The sequence below is a fragment of the Coregonus clupeaformis genome, unplaced genomic scaffold, assembly GCF_020615455.1.
Source record: "Coregonus clupeaformis isolate EN_2021a unplaced genomic scaffold, ASM2061545v1 scaf0815, whole genome shotgun sequence".
NCBI classification, from domain to species: Eukaryota; Metazoa; Chordata; class Actinopteri; order Salmoniformes; family Salmonidae; genus Coregonus; species Coregonus clupeaformis.
The window spans coordinates 145001-165169 of NW_025534270.1; the positions used below are offsets into that span (position 1 = coordinate 145001).

General features: G+C 47.8%; 1 pseudogene; it reads right to left on the reverse strand.

Moving 5' to 3' along the window:
• LOC123485718 overlaps nucleotides 1-20169 on the reverse strand; it is a 57315-nt pseudogene that overhangs the window by 26468 nt on the left and 10678 nt on the right.

Below are 20169 nucleotides of genomic sequence, written 5' to 3' on the forward strand. Positions count from 1 at the left end.
CCTGCAGTATGTGATCAGTAGGAGGGAGGGAGACAGGGAGGGAAAATAACTTGGTACCTGCAGCGATCAAAGAAACAGGGGAAAAACTTGGACAGGATCAGTAGGGAGACGAAAACTCGGTACCTGCTGCCACTAACCTTGATGAGCCCATACTCCAGCCTCTCCTACTAACCTTGATGAGCCCATACTCCAGCCCTCCTACTAACCTTGATGAGCCCATACTCCAGCCTCTCCCACTAACCTTGATGAGCCCATACTCCAGCCCTCCCACTAACCTTGATGAGCCCATACTCCAGCCTCTCCTACTAACCTTGATGAGCCCATACTCCAGCCTCTCCTACTAACCTTGATGAGCCCATACTCCAGCCTCCCCTACTAACCTGATGAGCCCATACTCAGCCTCTCCCACTAACCTTGATGAGCCCATACTCCAGCCTCTCCCACTAACCTTGATGAGCCCATACTCCAGCCTCTCCTACTAACCTTGATGAGCCCATACTCCAGCCTCTCCCACTAACCTTGATGAGCCCATACTCCAGCCTCTCCCACTAACCTTGATGAGCCCATACTCCAGCCTCTCCTACTAACCTTGATGAGCCCATACTCCAGCCTCTCCTACTAACCTTGATGAGCCCATACTCCAGCCTCTCCCACTAACCTTGATGAGCCCATACTCCAGCCTCTCCCACTAACCTTGATGAGCCCATACTCCAGCCTCTCCTACTAACCTTGATGAGCCCATACTCCAGCCTCTCCCACTAACCTTGATGAGCCCATACTCCAGCCTCTCCCACTAACCTTGATGAGCCCATACTCCAGCCCCTCCCACTAACCTGATGAGCCCATACTCCAGCCCTCCCACTAACCTTGATGAGCCCATACTCCAGCCTCTCCTACTAACCTTGATGAGCCCATACTCCAGCCTCTCCTACTAACCTTGATGAGCCCATACTCCAGCCTCTCCCACTAACCTTGATGAGCCCATACTCCAGCCTCTCCTACTAACCTGATGAGCCCATACTCCAGCCTCTCCTACTAACCTTGATGAGCCCATACTCCAGCCTCTCCTACTAACCTGATGAGCCCATACTCCAGCCTCTCCTACTAACCTTGATGAGCCCATACTCCAGCCTCTCCTACTAACCTTGATGAGCCCATACTCCAGCCTCTCCTACTAACCTTGATGAGTCCATACTCCAGCCTCTCCTACTAACCTGATGAGCCCATACTCCAGCCCTCCTACTAACCTGATGAGCCCATACTCCAGCCTCTCCTACTAACCTTGATGAGCCCATACTCCAGCCTCTCCCACTAACCTTGATGAGCCCATACTCCAGCCTCTCCTACTAACCTTGATGAGCCCATACTCCAGCCTCTCCTACTAACCTGATGAGTCCATACTCCAGCCCTCCTACTAACCTTGATGAGCCCATACTCCAGCCTCTCCTACTAACCGTGATGAGCCCATACTCCAGCCTCTCCTACTAACCTTGATGAGCCCATACTCCAGCCTCTCCTACTAACCTGATGAGCCCATACTCCAGCCTCTCCTACTAACCTTGATGAGCCCATACTCCAGCCTCTCCCACTAACCTTGATGAGCCCATACTCCAGCCTCTCCTACTAACCTGATGAGCCCATACTCCAGTCTTCCTACTAACCTTGATGAGCCCATACTCCAGCCTCTCCTACTAACCTGATGAGCCCATACCCAGTCTCTCCTACTAACCTGATGAGCCCATACTCCAGTCTCTCCTACTAACCTTGATGAGCCCAATCCAGCCTCTCCTACTAACCTGATGAGCCCATACTCCAGCCTCTCCCACTAACCTTGATGAGCCCATACTCCAGCCTCTCCTACTAACCTTGATGAGCCCATACTCCAGCCTCTCCTACTAACCTTGATGAGCCCATACTCCAGCCTCTCCTCCACTGTTCCCCCTCTCCACTCATCCGTCTGGACCACCTTCTTCCCTCCTTTGGCACAGCTCTGAAAACGACAGGATTCTCTTCAGAGAAAAGCTATGGGAACTAGTTCACTAGGGATCAGTTAACCAGAGTTAACAGAGTTATAGGACATGTACTGTGTTAACCAGGTGGACCTGTTCATACAGCACCATATGTACTGTGTTAACCAGGTGGACATGTTCATACAGCAGCATATGTACTGTGTTAACCAGGTGGACCTGTTCATACATCATAATATGTACTGTGTTAACCAGGTGGACCAGTATGTACCTGTTCATACAGCAGCATATGTGCTGTGTTAACCAGGTGGATCTGTTCATACAGCAGCATATGTACTGTGTTAACCAGGTGGACCTGTTCATACAGCAGAATATGTACTGTGTTAACCAGGTGGACCTGTTCATACAGCAGAATATGTACTGTGTTAACCAGGTGGACCTGTTCATACAGCAGAATATGTACTGTGTTAACCAGGTGGACCTATTCATACAGCAACATATGTACTGGTAACAGGTGGACCTGTATACAGACCTGTTCATACAGCAGAATATGTACTGTGTTAACCAGGTGGACCTATTCATACAGCAACATATGTACTGTGTTAACCAGTGGACCTGTTCATACAGCAGAATATGTACTGTGTTAACCAGGTGGACCTGTTCATACAGCATAATATGTACTGTGTTAACCAGGTGGACCTGTTCATACAGCAGCATATGTACTGTGTTAACCAGGTGGACCTGTTCATACAGCAGCATATGTACTGTGTTAACCAGGTGGACCTGTTCATACAGCAGAATATGTACTGTGTTAACCAGGTGGACCTGTTCATACAGCAGAATATGTACTGTGTTAACCAGGTGGACCTGTTCATACAGCAGCATATGTACTGTGTTAACCAGGTGGACCTGTTCATACAGCAGCATATGTACTGTGTTAACCAGGTGGACCTGTTCATACAGCATAATATGTACTGTGTTAACCAGGTGGACCTGTTCATACAGCATAATATGTACTGTGTTAACCAGGTGGACCTGTTCATACAGCAGCATATGTACTGTGTTAACCAGGTGGACCTGTTCATACAGCAGCATATGTTCTGTGTTAACCAGGTGGACCTGTTCATACAGCAAAAGACTGAGTTAACCAGGTGGACCTGTTCATACAGCAGCATATGTACTATGTTAACCAGGGACCGTTATACAGCATAATATGTACTGTGTTAACCAGGTGGACCTGTTCATACAGCATAATATGTACTGTGTTAACCAGGTGGACCTGTTCATACAGCAGCATATGTACTGTGTTAACCAGGTGGACCTGTTCATACAGCAGCATATGTACTGTGTTAACCAGATGGACCTGTTCATACAGCAGCATATGTGCTGTGTTAACCAGATGGACATGTTCATACAGCAGAATATGTACTGTGTTAACCAGATGGACCTGTTCATACAGCAGCATATGTACTGTGTTAACCAGATGGACCTGTTCATACAGCAGCATATGTACTGTGTTAACCAGATGGACATGTTCATACAGCAGAATATGTACTGTGTTAACCAGGTGGACCAGTATGTACCTGTTCATACAGCAGCATATGTACTGTGTAGACCACATACCTGTGCATACAGCAGTAGTTTCTCTGTGGCCTCCGGGTCTTTGTTCCAGATGAGGTTTCACACATAAGCAGGAGCTCCTGTAATATCGTCATAGACAGGCAGGCTGCCAGCGCCCACTATGCCCATGTCCATTCCATCCTGTAGGGGGGCAGCAGGACGACAGGGTGACTACACTCAACTGAAATATAAAAACGCGTTGGTCCCAGTTTCATGAGCTGAAATAAATAAAACATCCCAGAAGTGTTCCATAGGGAAAAAGCTTATTTCTCTCAAATTTTGAGGAGATTTTGTCTGTAATAAAGTGTGGGGAAACATCATTCGATTGGCTGGGCCTGGCTCCCAGTGGGGGGCTAGCCAGGCCCACCCATGGCTGGGCCCAGTATGTGAATCCACAGATTAGTGCTAAACGCAGGGTTGTGGGTTCGTCACTGGGGACCAGTATAAAATAAAAATGTATGTACTCACTAACTGTAAGTCGCTCTTTAAAATTTAAATTGATGATTTCCTTATATGAACTGTAACTCTGTAAAATATTAAAAATTGTTGCATGTTGCGTTATATTTTGTTAGTATACATACCCATGGAAAACGGGAGAAATAAGAAACATCTAGGTGTACACTACTTAAAGGGTACAAGCAGGAGTTTTTATCACTAAAGTAACAACATAATGTGGTAAAGACCTAGTAACTTTGTGGTAGTCAATCTGGTTATGCATAGTTAGTTTTTTAAATATTTATTAACTCGTTTTGGGATAACTTCGAGCTACCCACAATGTGTATTGCCACCGTCATTAAGGAGAACCTACTCTACCAGCGATTTGGTATGTAGTCACTAGCTAGCTCAAGCTGGATAACGTTAGCGACTAGCATGTAATTAATTCCAGACCGAGTGTTGGCCAGTGGTGAGCTACAATCCACCAATCATGAGGAGTCTCCAACCCCCCTCTCTCTCTTTGCTTTTGATCTGCTGGTTTTGTTTTAGGTGTGTTTGTGGGTTCCTGCCTGTGCTAGTTGGTCTGTTGTTGGGCTTTGCTTGGAGAAATACATGCAGACAGTTTTTTTTTGTTAGCTCAATGTTAGACATGAGTAGTAACCAGTCAGCTATTTTTGTCCACTGCTGCTGTAAAAAATGTAGGAGCATCCTGTTGTTTGGGTGGTATGGAGATAGATGACTGTGTCGCCTGCATTTCTATCTCGGGACATACAAAGGGAAGGTCATTTATGTAGAGGGAAGGTCGTTTATGCATATAGTGAATAAATGTGGGCCGAAAAATGTACCTTGATGGCGTGGTAGAGGAAGGCTCCATGCATGGCCCCTGATGACCTCCATGCCCCTGAAGGAGAAGGACAGGTTGGACAGGCCGCCACGATCCTGGCCCCAGGCAACAACTCCTGTAGAGAAGAATATATATACACAGTTGAAGTCGGAAGATTACATACACCTTAGCCAAATACATTTAAACTCAGTTTTTCACAATTCCTGACATTTAATCCTAGTAAAGATTCCTGTCTTAGGTCAGTTAGGATCACCACTTTATTTTAAGAATGTGAAATGCCAAGAGTGTGCAAAGTTGTATTACATTTTAGTCATTTAACAGACGTTTATCCAGAGTGACTTACAGTTAGTGAGTGCATACATTATTATTTATTTTTCATATGGCTCCCCCGTGGGAAACGAAACACAACCCTGGCGTTGCAAACGCCATGCTCTACCAACTGAGCTACATCCCTGCCGGCCATTCCCCCCCACCCGGAGATTTGGTTGATTGACCCCAGGTAAAGACTCCGTAGATAATATATATTATATATATATATTATATATGTAGTAATACTGTTAGAAGGACATGATCCTGACCCCAGGTAAAGGGAACACTTAAACAACACAATGTAACTCCAAGTAATCACACTTCTGTGAAATCAAACTGTCCACTTAGGAAGCAACACTGATTGACAATACATTTCACATGCTGTTGTGCAAATGGAATAGACGACAGGTAGAAATTATACGCAATTAGCAAGACACCCCCAAAAAGGAGTGGTTCTGCAGGTGGTGACCACAGACCACTTTTCTGTTCCTATGGCTGGCTGATGTTTTGGTCACTTTTGAATGCTGGCGGTGCTTTCACTCTAGTGGTAGCATGAGACAGAGTCCACAACCCCACAAGTGGCTCAGGTAGTGCAGCTCATCCAGGATGGCACATCAATGCGAGCTGTGGCAAGAAGGGCTGTGTCTGTCAGCGTAGTGTCCAGAGATGGAGGCGCTACCAGGAGACAGGCAGTACATCAGGAGACATGGAGGAGGCCGAGAGGGCAACAACCCAGCAGCAGGACTGCTACCCCGCCTTTGTGCAAGGAGGAGCAGGAGGAGCACTGCCAGAGCCCTGCAAAATGACCTCCAGCAGGCCACAAATGTGCATGTGTCTGCTCAAACGGTCAGAAACAGACTCCATGAGGGTGGTATGGGGGCCCGACGTCCACAGGTGGGGGTTGTGCTTACAGCCAAACACCGTGCAGGACGTTTGTCATTTGCCAGAGAACACCAAGATTGGCAAACCGCCACTGGCGCCGTGCTCTTCACAGATGAAAGAGGTTACGCTGAGCACGTGACAGACGTGACAGAGTCTGGAGACGCCGTGGAGAACGCCCTCTGCTGCCTGCAACATCCTCCAGCATGACCGGTTTGGCGGTGGGTCAGTCATGGTGTGGGGTGGCATTTCTTTGGGGGCCGCACAGCCCCCAGGCTCGCCAGAGGTAGGACTGCCATTAGGTACCGAGATGAGATCCTCAGACCCCTTGTGAGACCATATGCTGGTGCGGTTGGACCTGGGTTCCTCCTAATGCAAGACAATGCTAGACCCTCATGTGGCTGGAGGGTGCAGCAGTTCGCAAGAGGAAGGCATTGATGCTAGGACGGCCGCCGCCCAGACCGAATCCAATTGAGCACATCTGGGAATCATGCTCGCTCCATCCACCAACAGACTGTCACAGACGTCAGGAGTTGGCGGATGCTTTAGTCCAGGTCTGGGAGGAGATCCCTCAGGAGACCATCCGCCACCTCATCAGGAGCATGCCCAGGCGTTGTAGGGAGGTCAACAGGCACGTGGAGGCCACACACACACTACTGAGCCTCATTTTGACTTGTTTTAAGGACATTACATCAAAGTTGGATCAGCCTGTAGTGTGGTTTTCCACTTTAATTTTTAGGGACTCCAAATCCAGACCTCCATGGGTTGATAAATTTGATTTCCATTGATAATTTTTGTTGATTTTGTTGTCAGTACATTCAACTATGTAAAGAAAAAAAGTATTTCATAAGATTATTTCATATTCAGATCTAGAATGTGTTGTTTAAGTGTTTTTTATGTTTTTTTAGCAGTGAAATATATATAAAAAAAAAAAAAAAAATATATATATATATATATATATATATATATATGTAGCAATACTGTTAGGAGGACAGGTTGATCCTGAACCCCAGTAAAGACTCCTGTAGAGAATATATATTATATATATAGTATATACTGTTAAAATGATAGGTTGATCCTTACCCCAGGTAAAGACTCCTATTTTATTTCACCTTTATTTAACCAGGTAAGCCAGTTGAGAACAAGTTCTCATTTACAACTGCGACCTGGCCAAGATAAAGCAAAGCAGTGCGATAAAAACAACAACACAGAGTTACATATGGGGTAAAAAAACATAAAGTCAAAAATACAACAGAAAATATATATACAGTGTGTGCAAATGTAGTAAGTTATGGAGGTAAGGCAATAAATAGGCCATAGTGCAAAATAATTACAATTTAGTATTAACACTGGAATGATAGATGTGCAGAAGATGATGTGCAAATAGAGATACTGGGGTGCAAATGAGCAAAATAAATTACAATGTAAATAACAATATGGGGATGAGGTAGTTGGGTGGGCTAATTTCAGATGGGCGTGTACAGGTGCAGTGATCGGTAAGGTGCTCTGACAACTGATGCTTAAAGTTATTGAGGGAGATAAGAGTCTCCAGCTTCAGAGATTTTTGCAGTTCGCTCCAGTCATTGGCAGCAGAGAACTGGAAGGAATGGCGGCCAAAGGAGGTGTTGGCTTTCGGGGATGACCAGTGAGATATACCTGCTGGAACGCAGACTACGGGTGGGTGTTGCTATGGTGACCAATGATCTAAGATAAGGCAGGGATTTCCCAGAAGTGATTTATAGATGACCTGGAGCCAGTGGGTTTGGCGACAAATATGTAGTGAGGGCCAGCCAACAAGAGCGTACAGGTCACAGTGGTGGGTAGTGTATGGGGCTTTGGAGACAAAACGGATGGCACTGTGATAGACTACATCCAATTTGCTGAGTAGAGTGTTGGAGGCTATTTTGTAAATGACATCGCCGAAGTCAAGGATCGGTAGGATAGTCAGTTTTACAAGGGCATGTTTGGCAGCATGAGTGAAGGGAGGCTTTGTTGCGAAATAGGAAACCGATTCTAGAACTTTGGATTGGAGATTCTTAATGAGTCTGGAAGGAGAGTTTACGGTCTAACCAGACACCTAGGTATTTGTAGTTGTCCGACCCGCCGAGAGTAGTGATTCTAGTTGGGCGGGCGGGTGCCAGCAGCGTTCGATTGAAGAGCATGCATTTAGTTTTACTAGCGTTTAAGAGCAGTTGGAGGTCACGGAAAGAGTGTTGTATGGCATTGAAGCTCGTTTGGAGGTTTGTTAACACAGTGTCCAATGAAGGGCCAGATGTATACAAAATGGTGTCGTCTGCGTAGAGGTGGATCTGAGAGTCACCAGCAGCAAGAGCGACATCATTGACATACACAGAGAATAGAGTCGGCCCGAGAATTGAACCCTGTGGCACCCCCATTGAGACTGCCAGAGGTCCAGACAACAGGCCCTCCGATTTGACACATTGAACTCTATCTGAGAAGTAGTTGGTGAACCAGGCGAGGCAGTCATTTGAGAAACCAAGGCTATTTAGTCTGCCAATAAGAATGCGGTGATTGACAGAGTCAAAAGCCTTGGCCAGGTCGATGAAGACGGCTGCACAGTACTGTATTTTATCGATCGCGGTTATCATATCGCTCATGTGCAGAAACATGTCATGGTCTCAAGTTACCTTGATGAGCCTGGTGGCTCTGATGAAGTTGATGGCATACTCGCGGTGTTCCTCCATGCCCGGGCCTATGGTCAGGATGTTGGGGTCAAAGATGATGTCATTAGGGTCAAAGCCCACTTGAGTTACCAGGAGGTGATAGGCTCTGCTGCAGATCCGACCTTACGCTCCGTCCCAGTGGCCTGGAGGAAACAGAGAGAGATCGACAGCTGTTCAAGGCCTGATTGTTACGCCACAGTCTTTTATCCATGAGGTAACGGGTTCCAAACCCTGTCGCAGTAGTAGTGTTGCAGTCAGCCAAACTCCCATCGCAGAACAGGATGGAATCCCACCTTCATCCTGTTCTCCCCTCCCCAGGGTCTCCCCCCAGGGTCTCCCCTCCCAGGGTCTCCCCCCCCCAGGGTCTCCCCCCCCAGGGTCTCCCCTCCCCAGGGTCTCCCCTCCCCAGGGTCTCCCTCTAGGTATCTATATCCACCCAGCTCCTTTCCAGTTGTCCGTCTCACCTGACCCTCCTCGCCGAAAGCCATTACAACCACAGCAGCCCCGTAGGCCGACAGTCGTAGCTCTCTGGAGAAACTCCTCCACTCCTTCCTTCAGACTGATGCTGTTGACGATGCACTTCCCCTGGCAACACTTCAGCCCCGCCTTGATCACCTCGGGTTAGACGAGTCTATACACAGAGGCACCTGGGAGAGGAGAGGGAGGAGGACTAAGAGGAGAGCTGGGACAGATGGGGAAGTGAACTTCAGCTTTAGACTTATTTAGTAGAGGAGCTCCGCTCTTAAGAGCGGTCTTGTTTCCCCTGCATCTCTCCCAGCACTTCAACGACGTTGTTCATCTTATTGTAGCTAAGTGCGTAGTAACATTACTTATTTTGGTACAGTATTATGGTAAATGGTTTTAGAAACATGATTAAACGTTGGAAGCGTTCAACAGTGGCATGGTATCTATCTTTATATATCACTGACAGTATTGGAAATGTCCAGTTGATCCCAACCCTGGCGATGTCAGGTTCTGAAGCTATGAGACAGCAGAACCGGGCCATGGCGGCAGGACCCTCCAGCATCCCCTCGTCCATGTTGATGTCCAAGACCTGGGCTCCCATCTCCACCTGGGTCTTGGCTATGCTCAACGCCCCTGGAGACAGACATGGGGGGGGACAGGTTCACAGACAGAGGCACAGAGCATGTTCAGTAAGAGGGTTGTGTTCATTAGGCACCAAACAGAAGGAGATAGACTGAAACAGGAAGGAACTACCTCAACGTGTCCAATAAGTCATTTTAGTTTTGATACGGTGTGCCCTACTGAACATAACCCTGGTACACCAGACATGGGTATGGAAGAGAAAGATATTGCTAGCTACAATGATCACGCAACCTCTGTATAAGATGGGAGTTTTATTTCAGGTGGTTACCGTATCATAAAAAAAAGGGAGGATAAAGGAGAGATAGCTGACCTCGTAGTTTCCCGACATGATCAGCTTGGCAAACTTCCTCGATCCAGCCACGTTGTAACGCAACGATGATCACGAAATTAGTGTACGGCCCGATCCTGAACGGCTCCAGACCTGTGACACAAAAATACGCCAAAGCTGTGATGAGAAAAGCTCGTCAGCGGGTTTGCTGCCGCTGTTCATCGGCGCGGCCACGACTGAGAAGGTACATCTCAGAGCAGGTCTACAGTAGGATCAGGTCATCCCCGTCTATGCAAATTGGATTCCTTATTATCTAAGAGGCAGAACTGAATCCTAGATCAGCACTAATACTCTGCAGCGCTTTTATAAATACCAGCCCCCCCTTGGAACGGCCACGACTGGAAGGATACAGAGGTCATTTAAAAATGATGTTGTTCTGGGGCGGCAGGTAGCTTTAGTGGTTAAGAGCGTTGTGCCAGTTACCGAAAGGTCGCTGGTTCTAATCCCCGAGCCCGACTAGGTGAAAAATCTGTCGATGTGCCCTTGAGCAAGGCACTTAAACCCTAATTGCTCCTGTAAGTCGCTCTGGGTAAGAGCGTCTGCTAAAATGACTTAAACGTAAAATGTTCTACCTGCGAGTAGCATGTAGTCCTGAAAGACGTCAGTAGGGGGCACTCTGGGCTGGCAGTGCTTCACTTTCTCAGCAATGGCCCTGAACACAAGCAGAGAGTTCTATATCTATCAGTTCTATATCTATAGACAATATATCAGTTCTATATATATCAGTTTATATCTATAGACAATATATCAGTTCTATATTATCAGTTCTATATCTATAGACAATATATCAGTTCTATATCTATCAATTCTATATCTATAGACAATATATCAGTTCTATATATAGCAGTTATATATCTATAGACAGCAGTATAGACAATATATCAGTTCTATATCTATAGACTATATATCAGTTCTATATATATCAGTTCTATATCTATAGACTATATATCTATATAACAGATCACAACCATTTCGAATCCCACCGCACCTTCTCTGCTATGCAATCCGGTTTCCGAGCTGGTCATGGGTGCACTTCAGCCACGCTCAAGGTCCTAAATGATATTATAACCGCGATCGATAATAGACAGTACTGTGCAGCCGTTTTCATTGACCTGGCCAAGGTTTCGACTCTGTCAACCACCGCATTCTTATTGGCAGACTAAATAGCCTTGGTTTCTCTAATGACTGCCTCGCCTGGTTCACCAACTACTTCTCAGATAGAGTTCAATGTGTCAAATCGGAGGGCCTGTTGTCTGGACCTATGGCAGTCTCTATGGGGGTGCCACAGGGTTCAATCTTGGGCCAACTCTTTCTCTGTGTATATCAATGACGTCGCTCTTGCTGCTGGTGACTCTCAGATCCACCTCTAGCAGACGACACCATTTTTGTATACATCTGGCCCTTCATTGGACACTGTGTTAACAAACCTCCAAACGAGCTTCAATTCCATACAACACTCCTTCAGTAGCCTCCAACTGCTCTTAAACACTAGTAAAACAAAATGCATGCTCTTCAACCGAACGCTGCTTGCACCCGCCCACCCGACTAGAATCACTACTCTAGACGGGTCTGACCTAGAGTACGTGGACAACTACAAATATCTAGGTGTTGGTTAGACTGTAAACTCTCCTTCCAGACTCACATTAAGAATCTCCAATCCAAAGTTAAATCTAGAATCGGTTTCCTATTTCGCAACAAAGCCCTCCTTCACTCATGCTGCCAAACATGCCCTTGTAAAACTGACTATCCTACCGATCCTTGACTTCGCGCGATGTCATTTACAAAATAGCCTCCAACACTCTACTCAGCAAATTGGATGTTGTCTATCACAGTGCCATCCGTTTTGTCTCCAAAGCCCCATATAATACCCACCACTGTGACCTGTACGCCTGTGGCTGGTCCTCACTACATATTCGTCGCCAAAACCCACTGGCTCCAGGCCATCTATAAATCACTGCTAGGCAAATCCCCGCCTTATCTTAGCTCATTGGTCACCATAGCAACACCCACCCGTAGTCTGCGCTCCAGCGGGTATATCTCACTGGTCATCCCCAAAGCCAACACCTCCTTTGGCCGCAATTCCTTCCAGTTCTCTGCTGCCAATGACTGGAACAAACTGCAAAAATCTCTGAAGCTGGAGACGCTTATCTCCCTCACTAACTTTAGGCATCAGTTGTCAGAGCACCTTACCGATCACTGCACCTGTACACAGCCCATCTGAAATTAGCCCGCCCAACTACCTCATCCCATATTGTTATTTATTTTGCTCATCTGTACCCCCAGTATCTCTATTTGCACATCATCTCTTGCACATCATTCCAGTGTTAATACTAAATTGTAATTATTTTGCACTATAGCCTATTTTATTGCCTTACCTCCATAACTTGCTAAATTTGCACACTGTATATTAATTGTATTTCTGTTGTATTTTTTTGATTTTTGGTTTTGTTTTACCCCATATGTAACTCTGTGTTGTTGTTTTTATCGCACTGCTATGCTTTTTATCTTGGCCAGGTCGCAGTTGTAAATGAGAACTTGTTCTCAACTGGTTTACCTGGTTAAATAAAGGTGAAATAAAAATAAAAAATAATAATAATATCAGTTCTATATATATCAGTTTATATCTATAGACTATATATCAGTTCTGTAGCTAGTGTCAGAGGACAGAGCAGACATCAGTCACCTGATGTGTGCAGGAGTCGTTCCACAGCATCCACCAACCAGATTCACCAGACCATCTGTAGCAAACTCCTAGAGAAATAAGAGACGGTCAGTGTGTATACAAGCCGATCAGATTCACCAGACCATCTGTAGCAAACTCCTAGAGAAATAAGAGACGGTCAGTGTGTATACAAGCCGTATCAGATTCACCAGACCATCTGTAGCAAACTCCTAGAGAAGTAAGAGAGGTCAGTGTGTATACAAGCCGTATCAAACCTAAACCAAAAGGTAGTGATCTCCAACAGTATTGGGACAGCGATACACTGTGTTGTTTCGGCTCTGTACTCCAGAACTTTCATTTGAGGGTATTTTCATCCATATCGGGTGAACCGTTTAGAAATTAAAGCACTTTTTTGTACACAGACCCCCCCATTTTAGGGGACCAAAAGTATTTGGACACATTTACTTGTGTATTAAAGTAGTCAAAAGTTTAGTATTTGGTCCCATATTCCTAGCACACAATGATTACATCAAGCTGGTGACTCTACAAACTTGTTGGATGCATTTGCTGTTTGTTTGTTGTGTTTCAGATTATTTTGTGCCCAATAGAAATGAACTGTAAATAACGTATTGTGTCATTTTTGGAGTCACTTTTATTGTAAATAAGAATAGAATATGTTTCTAATCACTTCTACATTAATGTGGACGTTACCAGATTACGGATAGTCCTGAATTAATCGTGAATAATAATGAGTGAGAAAGTTAGACACACAAATATCATACCCCTAAAACATGCTAACCTCTCACCATTACAATAACAGGGGAGGTTAGCATTTTATATCATACCCCTAAAACATGCCAACCTCTCACCATTACAATAACAGGGGAGGTTAGCATTTTGGGGGGGTATGATATTTATTCATTTGGCTGAATCATTCAATACATAATTCATTGAGAAGACCAGCTATAAAATCGATAAGTTTACCTTTAAATGTGAGGCTGTCAACTCTGGGGTCTCATCGTATCCCCCAAAGGTATTGGGGAGACCTGGAACAAGCAGAGGGGTGTGAAAATGGCAGACGGTGGTTGTGAACACAAAAGGTTAGCTAGCTAGATGCTAAGTTGCTGGGTAAGTTGGGATGGATGGGCGCTGGTTACCTGCATTGGGGTAGCACAAGACGTGAGCAGTGGTGCATTTCCCAATAGCTTGAATGAAAGGCCTCATCTCAGTGGCTCCCAAGGCACAGTTAAGACCGATACTGGAAGAGATGAACACACTGTTTATCAGTCTATTGAGGCACAGTCTTATGGGAGGTCAGAATAAGACACAGTATCATTTGAAAAACAGGACATTCCGCTTTAATGTTGTAGATTCCATTAGTCTCTCCAGCAGATCTGAAGTTTATTTGAATATAAAATAGCAATAAACTTGAGGACAAATATGTGGAAGTCTACAACAACAAGGTAGTATTGAAGTCCTGAAGCAGAATGTAGTGACTCACCAGAGAGGTTTGGCATGGGACACACTGATGACGAAGGCCTCTCCTGTCTGTCCTGAGAGAGTACGCCCACTCCTGTCCACTATGGTGCCTGATATCTAGAAGCAAAATCAATCTGTCCTGAGAGAGTACGCCCACTCCTGTCCACTATGGTGCCAGATATCTAGAAGCAAAATCAATCTGTCCTGAGAGAGTACGCCCACTCCTGTCCACTATGGTGCCAGATATCTAGAAGCAAAATCAATCTGTCCTGAGAGAGTACAACCCACTCCTGTCCACTACGGTGCCAGATATCTAGAAGCAAAATCAATCTGTCCTGAGAGAGTATGCTGCCCACTCCTGTCCACTATGGTGCCAGATATCTAGAAGGAAAATCAATCTGTCCTGAGAGAGAACGCCCACTCCTGTCCACTATGGTGCCAGATATCTAGAAGGAAAATCAATCTGTCCTGAGAGAGTACGCCCACTCCTGTCCACTATGGTGCCAGATATCTAGAAGCAAAATCAATCTGTCCTGAGAGAGTACGCCCACTCCTGTCCACTATGGTGCCAGATGTCTAGAAGCACAATCAATCTGTCCTGAGAGAGTACGCCCACTCCTGTCCACTATGGTGCCAGATATCTAGAAGCACAATCAATCTGTCCTGAGAGAGTACAACCATCCTGTCTAAGGCTATGGCTGTCATGCAATTATGTCAGCAGGTAATTGTCATGCAAATGACTGCCGGTCTCACGGTAATGACCGTTAATTAACAAACATGTTTAGCGTCTCTGGCCTTCCACACATACAAGCTGCTGATGCCATTGGAGAAAAAAAAGTTTATTAAATGCATTTAATAATAGCTTACAACATCACAATAAAATCCATGATTTATTTAGTTGTGATAGGCCTATTAAACTGGTAAATGTAGAAATCAAAACATAATGGCTGCATGATGCAAATCTATACTGAACATATATATATATAAACGCAACATGTAAAAATGTTGGTCCCATGTTTCATGAGCTGAAATAAAACATCCCAGAAATTTTCCATATGCACAAAAAGCTTATTTCTCTCACATTTTGTGCCCCAAATTTGTTTACATCCCTGTTGCTATGATAATCCAGCCACCTGACCAGGTGTGGCATATCAAGAAGCTGAATAAACAGCATGATCATTACAAAGGTGCACCTTGTGCTGGGGGACAAAAAGGCCACTATAAAATGTGCAGTTTTGTCACACAACACAATGCCACAGATGTCTCAAGTTTTGAGGGAGCATGCAATTGGCATGCTGAATGCAGGAATGTCCACCAGAGCTGTTGCCAGATAATTTAATGTTAATGTCTCTACCATAAACTGCCTCCAACGTCATTTTAGAGAATTTGGCAGTACGTCCAACCGGCCTCACAACCCCAGACCACGTGCAACCACGCCAGCCCTGGACCTCCACATCCAGCTTCTTCACCTGCGGGATCGCCTGAGACCAGCCACCCGGACAGCTGATGAAACTGGGGTTTTGCACAACTGAAGAATTTCAACACAAACCGCCTCAGGGAAGCTCATCTGCTCGTCGTCCTCACCAGGGTCACGACCGACTGGCTCATCTGCTCGTCGTCCTCACCAGGGTCATGACCTGACTGGCTCATCTGCTCGTCGCCCTCACCAGGGTCATGACCTGACTGGCTCATCTGCTCGTCGCCCTCACCAGGGTCTGGACCTGACTGGCTCATCTGCGTGCTCGTCGTCCCTCACCAGGGTCTGGACCTGACCGGCTCATCTGCGTGCTCGCCGCCCTCACCAGGGTCTGGACCTGACTGGCTCATCTGCGTGCTCGCCGTCCCCTACCAGGGTCTGGACCTGACTGGCTCATCTGCTCGTCGTCCTCACCAGGGTCTGGACCTGACTGGCTCATCTGCTCGCCGCCCTCACCAGGGTCTGGACCTGACTGGCTCATCTGCTCGCCGCCCTCACCAGGGTCTGGACCTGACTGGCTCATCTGCTCGCCGTCCCTCACCAGGGTCTGGACCTGACTGGCTCATCTGCTCGTCGTCCTCACCAGGGTCTTGACCTGACTGGCTCATCTGCTCGTCGTCCTCACCAGGGTCTGGACCTGACTGGCTCATCTGCTCGTCGCCCTCACCAGGGTCTGGACCCGACTGGCTCATCTGCGTGCTCGTCGCCCTCACCAGGGTTGGACCTGACTGGCTCATCTGCGTGCTCGCCGCCCTCACCAGGGTCTGGACCTGACTGGCTCATCTGGCGTGCTCGCCGCCCTCACCAGGGTCTGGACCCGACTGGCTCATCTGCTCGCCGCCCTCACCAGGGTCTGGACCTGACTGGCTCATCTGCTCGTCGTCCCTCACCAGGGTCTGGACCTGACTGGCTCATCTGCTCGCCGCCCTCACCAGGGTCTGGACCTGACTGGCTCATCTGCTCGCCGTCCCTCACCAGGGTCTGGACCTGACTGGCTCATCTGCTCGTCGCCCCCCACCAGGGTCTTGACCTGACTGGCTCATCTGCTCGTCGTCCTCACCAGGGTCTGGACCTGACTGGCTCATCTGCTCGCCGCCCCCACCAGGGTCTGGACCTGACTGGCTCATCTGCTCGTCGTCCTCACCAGGGTCTGGACCTGACTGGCTCATCTGCGTGCTCGCCGTCCTCACCAGGGTCTGGACCTGACTGGCTCATCTGCCCGTCGTCCCTCACCAGGGTCTGGACCCGACTGGCTCATCTGCTCGCCGGCCTCACCAGGGTCTGGACCTGACTGGCTCATCTGCTCGTCGCCCTCACCAGGGTCTGGACCTGACTGGCTCATCTGCTCGCGTCCCTCACCAGGGTCTTGACCTGACTGGCTCATCTGCTCGGCCGTCCTCACCAGGGTCTGGACCTGACTGGCTCATCTGCGTGCTCGCCGTCCTCACCAGGGTCTTGACCTGACTGGCTCATCGCGTGCTCGTCGGCCCTCACCAGGGTCTGGACCTGACTGGCTCATCTGCGGCTCGCCGCCTCACCAGGGTCTTGACCTGACTGGCTCATCTGCGTGCTCGTCGCCTCACCAGGGTCTGGACCCGACTGGCTCATCTGCGTGCTCGTCGTCCTCACCAGGGTCTGGACCTGACTGGCTCATCTGCGTGCTCGTCGTCCTCACCAGGGTCTTGACCTGACTGGCTCATCCGCGTGCTCGCCGCCCTCACCAGGGTCTTGACCTGACTGGCTCATCTGCGTGCTCGTCGTCCTCACCAGGGTCTGGACCTGACTGGCTCATCTGCGTGCACGTCGCCCTCACCAGGGTCTTGACCTGACTGGCTCATCTGCGTGCTCGTCGTCCCTCACCAGGGTCTGGACCTGACTGGCTCATCTGCGTGCTCGTCGTCCTCACCAGGGTCTGGACCTGACTGGCTCATCTGGCGTGCTCGTCGTCCCCTCACCAGGGTCTGGACCTGACTGGCTCATCTGCGTGCTCGTCGGCCCTCACCAGGGTCTGGACCTGACTGGCTCATCTGCGTGCTCGTCGCCCTCACCAGGGTCTGGACCTGACTGGCTCATCTGCGTGCACGCCGTCCCTCACCAGGGTCTTGACCTGACTGGCTCATCTGCGTGCTCGCCGCCCTCACCAGGGTCCTGACCTGACTGGCTCATCTGCGTGCTCGCCGCCCTCACCAGGGTCTTGACCTGACTGGCTCATCTGCGTGCTCGCTCGTCCCTCACCAGGGTCTTGACCTGACTGCAGTTTGGCGTCCGTAACCAAAGTCAGTGGACAAATGCTCTTCACCGATGAATCCCGGTTTCAACTGTACTGGGCAGATGGCAGACGGCGTGTATGGCGTTGTGTGGGCGAGTGGTTTGCTGATGTCAACGTTGTGAACAGAGTGCCCCATGGTGGCGGTGAGGTTATGGTATGGGGCAGGCATAAGCTACGGACAACAAACAATAGCATTTTATCGATGGCAATATGAATGCACAGAGATACCGTGATGAGATCCTGAGGCCCATTGTTGTGCCATTCATCACCTTATGTTTCAGCATGATAATGCACAGCCCCATGTCGCAAGGATCTGTACACAATTCCTGGAAGCTGAACATTTCCCAGTTCTTCCCTGGCCTTCATACTCACCAGACATGTCACCCATTGAGCATGTTTGGGATGCTCTGGATCGACATGTATGACAGCGCTGCTCCAGTTCCCGCCAATATCCAGCAACTTCGCACAGCCATTGAAGAGGAGTGGGAGAACATTCCAAAGGCCACAATCAACAGACTGATCAACTCTATGCGAAGGAGATGTGTCACGCTATATGAGGCGAATGGTGGTCACACCAGATACCGACTGGTTTTCTGATCCACGCCCCTACCTTTTTTAAAGGTATCTGAGACCAACAGATGCATATCTGTATTCCCAGTCAGGTGAAATCCATAGATTAGGGCCCAATGAATGTATTTCAATTGACTTCTTTCCTCACATGAACTGTAACTCAGTAAAATCTTTGAAATTGTTGCATGTTCCGTTTATATATTTTTGTTCAGTGTATATTAATGATTTGGAAAAAGTCACAAAATAAAGGCATGCGCTCTGATCCTTGCACTTCCCTCGGAGAGAGAGAGACAATTGCATTGCTGCTCTGCTTGTGTGGCAAAGCAAGTTAGGAGATATCTAATCAATGGAAGATGGAATTAAAATGACAGAATTAAAAGTGAAATGAGAAAGAAATGTGTAGCTAACTGTAGCACAGTCAGAAGCAGAGTAAGACTGTGGCTAGCCTCAACCAGCCTAGTTAGCCTGCTTCTCAGTGTGATGCTGTCAAGACAGGTACTATGTAATCAGATGGGATGATAAAATGACTAGCAACAAGTTAGTCTAGCGGGAGATATCAGCGGTTGTGGTTAGTCTAGCGGGAGATATCAGCGGTTGTGGTTAGTCTAGCGGGAGATATCAGTGGTTGTGGTTAGTCTAGCGGGAGATATCAGTGGTTGTGGTCAGTCTAGCGGGAGATATCAGTGGTTGTGGTTAGTCTAGCGGGAGATATCAGGGGTTGTGGTTAGTCTAGCGGGAGATATCAGGGGTTGTGGTTAGTCTAGCGGGAGCTATCAGTGATTGTGGTTAGTCTAGCGGGAGCTATCAGTGATTGTGGTTAGTCGAGCGGGAGCTATCAGTGATTGTGGTTAGTCTAGCGGGAGATATCAGTGGTTGTGGTTAGTCTAGCGGGAGATATCAGTGGTTGTGGGTTAGTCTAGCGGAGCTATCAGTGGTTGTGGTTAGTCTAGCGGGAGCTATCAGTGGTTGTGGTTATCTAGCGGGAGCTATCAGTGGTTGTGGTTAGTCTAGCGGGAGATAACAGGGGTTGTGGTTAGTCTAGCGGGAGCTATCAGTGGTTGTGGTCAGTCTAGCCGGAGATATCAGTGGTTGTGGTCAGTCTAGCGGGGCGATATCAGTGGTTGTGGTCAGTCTAGCGGGAGATAACAGTGGTTGTGGTTAGTCTAGCGGGAGATATCAGTGGTTGTGGTTAGTCTAGCGGGAGATATCAGTGGTTGTGGTTAGTCTAACGGGAGATATCAGTGGTTGTGGTTAGTCTAGCTGGAGATATCAGTGGTTGTGGTTAGTCTAGCGGGAGATATCAGTGGTTGTGGTTAGTCTAGCGGGAGATATCAGTGGTTGTGGTTAGTCTAACGGGAGATATCAGTGGTTGTGGTTAGTCTAGCGGGAGATATCAGTGGTTGTGGTCAGTCTGAAGCGGGAGATAACAGTGGTTGTGGTTAGTCTAGCGGGAGATATCAGTGGTTGTGGTTAGTCTAGCCGGAGATAACAGTGGTTGTGGTTAGTCTAGCCGGAGATAACAGTGGTTGTGGTTAGTCT